The following is an 8,653-nucleotide window of genomic DNA, read 5'->3' on the forward strand; positions in this document are numbered from 1 at the left end:
CGGAGATCATGGAGGAGGCACCATTTGTTGCTGTGTGGTTTTTGGACGACAAAAATGGGAGTGTTCCAGGGGCTGGTGGTGGATGTTATGTGTCCTTTTTGAAGCTGTTCTGATACCAGGGATTGCAGCGTGGCTAATTTTTCCTCATTTAGGGGCCATGATCTACCCAAATAGGGTCATTATCTTTCCAAGTTAATTTCAAGGTGGCACGCTGTTCAATGACCCCAGTTAAAAATCCATTTCCAAATGCATGCCCCATTGTGTTAAAATGTGTCCCTTCCCCACAGAATGACAGGTGTTTGTGTTTTCACTATAAAGGGTCTGGTGGTGGCAATACGACCCTTAGGTCCTTCTATCTTGACCAGATGCATGCTTTTCAAACTAGTGCTTTCCTCTCCAATCCTATAAGGACTCTGGAAGCAGGTGTGAGTGCCTATCCTGGGGGCCATTTGGAGGTAGAAATTATAGGGATGTCTGATCCGGTGTCAACAGTTCCCCTAAGAGTTACCTTTGGTCCATTATCCTCTAGGGTACAGGTTATTTTAGGTCTGTCCTTACCTATAATTTGAGTCCACATGACAAAGGATTCTGAGTCCTCTTGTTCTGTTTCATACAGCAGCATAACCGCTTGGGCTATAGGCAGTTCTTTGGGAATAAAGCAAGGAGGGTCAGGGCTTATAGCTAAAACAGTTATTTCCTGGGAAGATGTAACAGACCACACAGAAGGGAGGACAAAAAAATCCTTCAGTCCTTCAGATAAAAAAAACTTCAGTCTTCGATCTGCAATTGCCTAAAATTAGCACTTGATGGGGCCAATCTTCAAACCCAAGTTGTCCTGTCGAGATGGAATGTGTGAAACAGTCAGTCAGTACCATAGGTTTAGCACTCACCAACTCCAGCCGGGCACCTGATGGAATTGTTGCTGGTAGTTCTGAGAGTTCAGAGCCACAGGGCCTGTAGTGGTGGTAAAAACTTCCTGATTCTCTGCAACCATCGGCATCTTCGGCTTGTGGATTTCTGTCATAGTGCAAGGCTGACTTGCACTCTGGTGGAAGTTTTTTGATGGTTGCCTGGGAAAATTACTTTTGGAAGGAAGCTGTTTAGCCTGGTGTTGATTCTTACCAGGAACTGGGTACCTCTCCTTTCCTTATGGCCAGTCTTTTCAAAAGTGTCCTTGACCACATCAAAAGCACATGGATTGGCACTGTGATTGTGGTGATTTAAACTACACAGTCACTGGGCCTTTTGCAACTCCTTGCCCCAAGGCCTGGCCTTGTACTGCTGCCATGTGCTCCACCATCCTGATGCCTCGATCATCTGGAGGAGCGTCGGTGTGGTTCTCATGGCAGGACATACAATACCTTTTGGCATTCGGGGTTAGCATTAGCTACTGCCAATGTCTCTAACAATTTGGTCCTGGTTTTGTCATCAATGACTTTTTTTTCCAAAGCCTGTGTTAACCAGTCAATGAATCTGATACAGGCTTCTCCTGGCTCTTGCCTGATGTTAGTGTACTCCAAGGTAGGAGTGCTGCCATCTGGCACCTGGACTAGTGCCTTTCTAGCAAAATTTTTAATCTCATCAAGTACTTGCCTGGGGACTGATGCATCTTGTTCCTCAGGTTGGGTAAATTGTCCTTCCCTGGCTACGTGCTCCATTGTTAATGCTGCTCCAGCTGGGTCATTCACGCAGTCAGCCATCCCCCTTGTAGCACGCACTTCCATCCCCCTTCCCACAGGGTGTACTCGGTGGGAGACAACAACATAGTCATCATATATTTTAAATCATGGAGGATTAGTGTATGCGCAGCCAAGGTGGCCCAAACAATATTATTAAAATATGGAGATCACCTCCCATGGTCCTTGGCAGCCCGACACAGTTCTTTTATTTCTCCATATGTCATAGGTTCCCATCTTGGTGCACCTCCCCTCCCTCTATGGTACCTTACTGGGAATGCAGTAAACTTAGTTTCTATCTGCCAACCTCCTTCTTTTATAACAGCTTTCTGGATCTTCTCCCAGGGATTTTTGGGGGTCAGAGGGCAAGGTGGAAACTCCTCAGAGTCAGCAGAGCTTGAATCCTCTTCAGAGGAAGAGGAGTAGTCCGGAACAAGAGCATTTGGATTAGTATTGAGCTGCCAGTAAGACTTGCAGGCTTTGGGTATGGGTGCTGCCATTTTGGAGGTGGGCTCTTCCGGAAGTGCCTCAAGGGTAGTTCCGGTCCTTCCGGGAGGCGGGGCATTTGGGGCAGTTCCGGCATTTGGGGGGCACTTCCGGCAGGGGCAGGCTGGGCGGCCCCTGAGGGTGGTGGGCAGGCCGCGAGGGAGCAAGGGCGGGCCGGTGTTCACAGAGAGAGGCGGGAACACCCGACAGAGCCGGGCTTCGACAGAAGGTGTCATTTGTGATTTCAAAATGGCCGCCATTTGCAACAGGGCAGCTGGTGGGGTAAGAGCTGCTGTTAGCAGGGTGAGCAGGATGACACTTTGAAGCAGAGTTAGGTGCAGGGTAAGGAGAAACCGATGAGCCAGGTAATCGACACCGGGATTGGTGCAGGATTTCAAGGATGAGCTTGTAAATAGGGAACATGTAGGGTGCATCAGGGTCCCTTTTTACTGAAAGTTGATAGAGCTTGCCCCCACCGAGTCCCAGAACCTGATTTCCTCCATATCATCAGGGAGGTGTCAGAGAAGTTCTTACTAATCCACCTCACAAGCAGTTTCAGTTCTTTCTTAGAAAAATCTTTGCCATTTTTTTGCAAAATAAACTTAAATTGTCCGTAAATGCTCTTCTCTACCTTAGACATGTAACCACCCATCTTCTTTTCTCCACCTTAGGGGGATAAGCTGCTGGAACGCTCCTAGCCTAAACTAGGACTAGTATTTTAAAACACAGCAGCAAAGAGGGTTATGCTATGTCCCTGGTCCCCAAACCCACATGGAGTCCACAGGTGTTGCCGTCGACGTCCTTACCAAACTCCAGCGTGTCTGGTCGAGGTCTCTCCCTGTTGGCGTCTCCGCCAGGCCCCGACACAGCCACGATCCAGGGGACACTGTCCGAATACCGAGACCCAGAGCCCTGAATGTCAGGTGCCTGGCTTGGGCGCCACTTGTCAGGGTGAGGGTGGTTCCCTACAATAGTTTTTAGGGTTCTTCTGATATTAGGGTGATGGTGGCAAAAAATAAAAGAAGAGCAGTGCAATGACCACAACTAGCAACATAAAATACTTTAATAATAGTGAAAACAAATGTGGGACAAGGCCCAAAAATCCGAACACGGATTATGTCTCTATAGGGGCTGGTGGTCAAGGACAAAAGTGTGGAGAGGTCCAGGGTATAAAAGGGGAGCAGGAAAGAGGGTGGAGTCGAGGTTAAGGTCCAGTGGGTATAGGGGAAAGTGGTGCAGAGGTTGGGTTAGGGAAGGAAGGGTTCAATGGGGATATGAGGAAGGGGGAACATTCTGGAAACTGGGAGTGGTGATGATGACTGAAAAATGAGGGTTGGGAATGTGTATTGGGCATTAACATGGGCGATCCCATATAACTCCTTGGAATTTCTTCTTTTGGGATCGCCACAACTCAAAACAGATGCCTGCCAAGGTCTAGGGTTAGGGTACAGGTCTTCCTCAGTGATTCTTGCCTGACCTGGAACACAGGCCTGGTTAACATAGGCGATATGGAGACTGATAACATTTTGCTTGGGAAGTCTTTTTCCTCCTTTCTGCCCTTGACTGGTCATTTACTGGCTTTATCTTGTATGTCACATCATTTTTTCTTGTCTAGATAGCCAAGGTGAGTTGTACCTGTGTTCAGTCTTGATTTTGACTTGAAAAAAGTCAGCAGTATTCTTCCATGCCATCTGGACTAACTGTAGCAATCAGTCACTTTGTTAGGATTTTAAAATTTTTACCCAGTATTTATGAGGTTTGAACTAATGGGAAATAGGGACAAGAAGGTAATGTGACTTGAGGATATCCACCTTTAGTTTTCCCTGCATGTGGGATGGTGAAATAGGAAATAAAGAAATGGGGTTTAGTTCTTGATGTGATACATCTCAATGTCCAGTGTCTGTCTGGTGCCACCCTGGTGCCAGTGATAAGAGTCCACATCTGTCCTGCAGAGCACCACCTTCATGAGCACCAGTAAACCAAGAGCTAATGATGCTGCAGCCAATTTGCCTATGCTCTGGGTTTCATCTGAGTGCTGTCTTTTGAGAGCACTGACAGAGAAGTGGGACTTGGCAGAAAGTGCTGCTAGCATGAGTTTTAATAAAGGCCATCAACTTCTGTGAGAGAAGAGCCCACCACTTCTCTTGCCGTTTACCACACCACCATCTGCCCAACTCACTGCAGAGTGAGTTATATTCTTTATATTCACCAAAGCAATGATGACTGCAGGATGTCCCATCCCTGGAGATGTTCAAGGCCTGGCCTGGTGTGTGGCATCCTTGTCCACAGCAGGGGAATTGGAACAAGATGATCTTTAAGGTCTCTTCCAACCCAAACCATTCTGTGGTTCTCTGTATAACGTCCATAAAATCAGGGCCAGGGAAGGACCAGCAGGCCATTTGACCTCATCTACTGCATTGCTCAGGCCACAGTGCACCACCAGTGAACTCTGTGAGTTCAGTGGCTTTGGATGCATTTGGCAACTCTGCCAGAAAAATATTCTTTATCTTGCTGATAAAACTTTTAGAAATGGAGATCAGCTCTTGGTGTTTTGCCCTGTTGGTTAATGGTTTTGGGGTTTTTAGTTTTCTAATACTCATTTACTTGGTTTGAGATATTGGGACACTGGTTCTTTCTTTATTATACACTTGGTATAATTTATACATTATACACTTGTGGCAGAAGGTCAGGTGTTCAGAGCAAATAAGTGGGAGAGTTTAACTGGTGTTATCTGCACGTTTACCAGAGCAAATGGACCCAACTGCTCCAGAACAAAGAAAGAAATGCCATGAGGTAACACAATTGCCAGGCCATGTATTTTGGTATTTCAGAAGCCTTCTGGGAGGATCAGGCAGTATCCCACCCATCTCCAGCTCACTGAACAGCTGGTTAGAAATAAGCTAAAACTAAATGCAGATTTCTTTCTCCTATCTTTCCTTTGAAGCACCAGAGTTAATCTTACACACTCCTCCATAGGCACCTTGAAGCTTCCCTTTTTTGAAACATTTGGTTGCAGCATGTCATGGTTTAGGAATGGTCAGTAGTCCTACTTCAAACAACCAACAGGCAAAACCCCAAACAAAACCAAACAACAACCAAAAAAACCCTCACGCAACAAAAACTCCACTACCACTTACTTCCACTCCCTATCCAACTGAAAACACAAAACACAAAGAAACTACAGTAATTTCATGACTATAAGGCTCACCCTTTTGACTAAAATTTTGATCAAAACCCAGAAGTGCGTCTTATAATCCGGTGCACCTTATAGACGTACAAAGTTCAGAAATTTGCCAACCCGGAAGTGCGAGCCGCGAGCCGAGCCACGAGCCACGCCAGCCACGCCAGCTGCGTGAGCTGTGCCAGCCAGCGCCGGGGGCGGGTGGGAGTGCCGGGACCCGCAGCATGGGGAGGGCGCCTGGGGCTGCATTTAAAGGCTACACCAATCTGTGAAAAATGTTTGCAAATTGAGCACCTGCCAGTAAACCCCGGGATCGTGCATTTCTGTTACTAATTCATTACTTTGTTGCACGTGGATTCTCACTGCAAAAAAAAAGTGCGCCTTATAGTCCGGTGCGCCTTATATATGGACAAAGTTTGGAAATTTGCTGACACCCAGAAGTGAGCCTTTTAATCTGGTGTGCCTTATAGTTGTGAAATTACTGTATTTATATGGAAGGCCCATGGCAAAATACTGACCGTGTCTTCCCCACCACCTAAGGCTTCCTCCCAATTGGAAAGGAGCATCCTTCTTCCTGTAAGTGAGTGTCCCTTTTTCCCACCCCTGGCAATGACTCGAGGAGGTATTGAATTCCACAATGCCTTGGCCATGCTCCCTCCCTCTGATCCCAGTGGAACCAGACTTGGGCATCTCACTCGAATTTCCGGGATCATACTGTTTAATGGATTTGGGATCAAGAAGTGTTCTTTCAGGTTTCTTTCTGTGAAAGAACGGGGGTTTCCCTGCAGGGGGTTTTCACCCAGCTTGTCCTCAAGTCAAGCTGGAGACAAGCTACCTTACTGTACCAGGTGAAGCTCTCTCCATGGAAAGGCTTTGGCTGTGGGAGGGCTCTCAATTAATCCTGCTGCCTGTAAAGGTCAGGTCAGCCCTCTGAGAACTGCGGTATTTTTGTCACTTAGTGGTTTGGGTTCTTACCACCTTCTCATCTACACCCAGGCTGTTCCTCAGAGCATCTGATCTGACTAGAGAGTTCTGCAGAGTAGGACACCTAGGTAAAAATTCTTTCATTTCCCCTTTTTTTTGCATGTTTCCAAAAAGAAAAAAAAAAGTTACTGGTCTACAAATCTGGGAAGTAAAACTTCCTACAGCAGAAATTTTGCTTTAATTTCTTTCATAACTTGTGACTTTTGGAGAATGGATTTGATTTGGGTGGGTTTCTCACCCAGACTACACAGCTCTCTGGGAAGCCTTTGGGGCCCTCATAGCTTCCCAGGTTTGTCATTTCCATGGAGCAGTGTTGTGCAATTATGCAATGGACCACTTTGCAGAACTAGAAACACCAACACCAGGTATTTGGTGAGGATAAATTTTCTTGTCCAGTGTCAGGAAAGCAAAACTCATTTTCTCTACGGCACGGCAGCATAAGCAGAATTCCCACATACCTGCTTCTCCAGCATGCCCAAATCCTGGCCTGCTCGTGGGCCTTCAGGCAGGACCAGCACATCCTTCATCACTGCTGAAGGTCCTGCCTCTCTTAGGATGTTACCCTGGGCAGACTGATACTGCACATCCAGGGCTGTGCAGGCATACAGGGATGAGATCCTGTGAGTGCTGTGGTTTTGCTGGCCCACTGCCACGCCAGCCAGCCGCAGGCTTCTCCCTGCCAGGTTAATTGTATTGCTTTTCTTTGGACCTAGGTCTGGCAGGGGCATTGCTCCAGTACACCACAATGAGTTCATTAATAAAGAACTTGGAACAAAGGCTATGAGACATGAGGAAAATCATGAGAAATCACAATTCTCTGGGAAAAATAAAATCACAGAGTGGTGCTACATATATATAATAATTGGTAAAATAATAATTGTTAAAATAGCATAAAGTGCTATTTTAACAGAAGAATAATACTTTTCACTCTGTCAGGCAAGCTGACTTTTCTGTTCATGACAGCCTGCAGTGGTTCCAAAGGCTGTGCAATCACGCCGTGTATCCCTGTGTTGAATGCTGGGCATGAAATCAACCACCAGAACTGAAGGCACAACTGGAAGGGCAGCTCTGTCATCACAGAATCATAGGACAGTTTGGGTTGGAAGGGCCTTAAAGATCATCTTGTTCCAGCCCCCTGCCATGCCCAGGGACACCTTCCACTAGACCAGGTTGCTCAGAGCCCCAACCAGCCTGGCATTGAACATTTCCAGGCATGAAGTATCCACGGTTTCTCAGGGTGGTGAGAGATTACAGCTAAGGGCAATACCCAGCAGTGCAGCAGCTGGTATGCAGCCATGATTTATGCCTGGAGACCTGGAAAGGCTCCCAGGTGACCAACAGGCATTCTTTGTGAACTGGTCACTGTAGTTAAATAAGGGGATAGGAATCCAAGCCCTCAAAATATTGTCCATGCTTTGCCAAGGTCTGAGCACCTTTCCCATGAGGTTGCAGGACAGTGCTGGTTTAGTCACAGGTTTGCCTACTGGTTCAGGTAGCTGTTTAGAAGTGAAAAATAACACATAAATGCGTGTTTGTGTGTCTGAAGCAAAGGGCAGTATATCTAGCGATAGGATTTCACACTCTGACTGATGCAAGGAAATAAAAAAATACCACAAAGTGTCTCACGAGCGTATTTGTCCTTGGACATGGCTCATTGAAGTTCAGCATACAGCCTGTCCCAAAAAACGTCACATCCAACCCAAGCCATGCTATGATCTCCTAGGACTGGCAGTGTCCAGAGGCACTGGAGAGGGAAATTGGAGCGATAAGTAGAAAAATAACTTTCCCGTCTCCTTTGAAGTCTTGCAGATGCGGCGCTGAAACCAGCTCTCCTGGAAAGCACAGCAGCTCGCTGCGCTGTAAATTCACGTACGCTGGGGTTCCTCCAGAAATCTGCAAGCAGAGAGTTGAGAGAGATCAAAGCCTTAGGTAAGTAGGGCACCTATTACAGCAAGCATTTATCTTTTCTTGAGAGGAAATGGGAGAGAGCAGGAAGTTTGATGATTTTGCAAACCTAACCCAAAAGTTTATTTCTGTAGCTGGGGGATATCAGAGACATCTTCACAGTGGTTTTGAATTTGCATCTCTCAACATTTGACATTCCCAGCATGCAAGGAACATACTCAGGCTCTCCAAAAATACATAGGGAAAAGGGGAAACTATGCTAAAAATGTAACATCATTGTTTAACTTACTCCCCTGACAGTTTAAACTCTACTTGGGTTTGTCAATGTGGCAATTATTTCTCTTGTTCTTATTTGTCAGATGACATTTTTCAAAAGCCTAAATAATATTGCTGACTTAAACAGAAGCTTTCAGGTGTGATA

This window comes from Catharus ustulatus, chromosome Z, assembly GCF_009819885.2.
Source record: "Catharus ustulatus isolate bCatUst1 chromosome Z, bCatUst1.pri.v2, whole genome shotgun sequence".
NCBI lineage: Eukaryota > Metazoa > Chordata > Aves > Passeriformes > Turdidae > Catharus > Catharus ustulatus.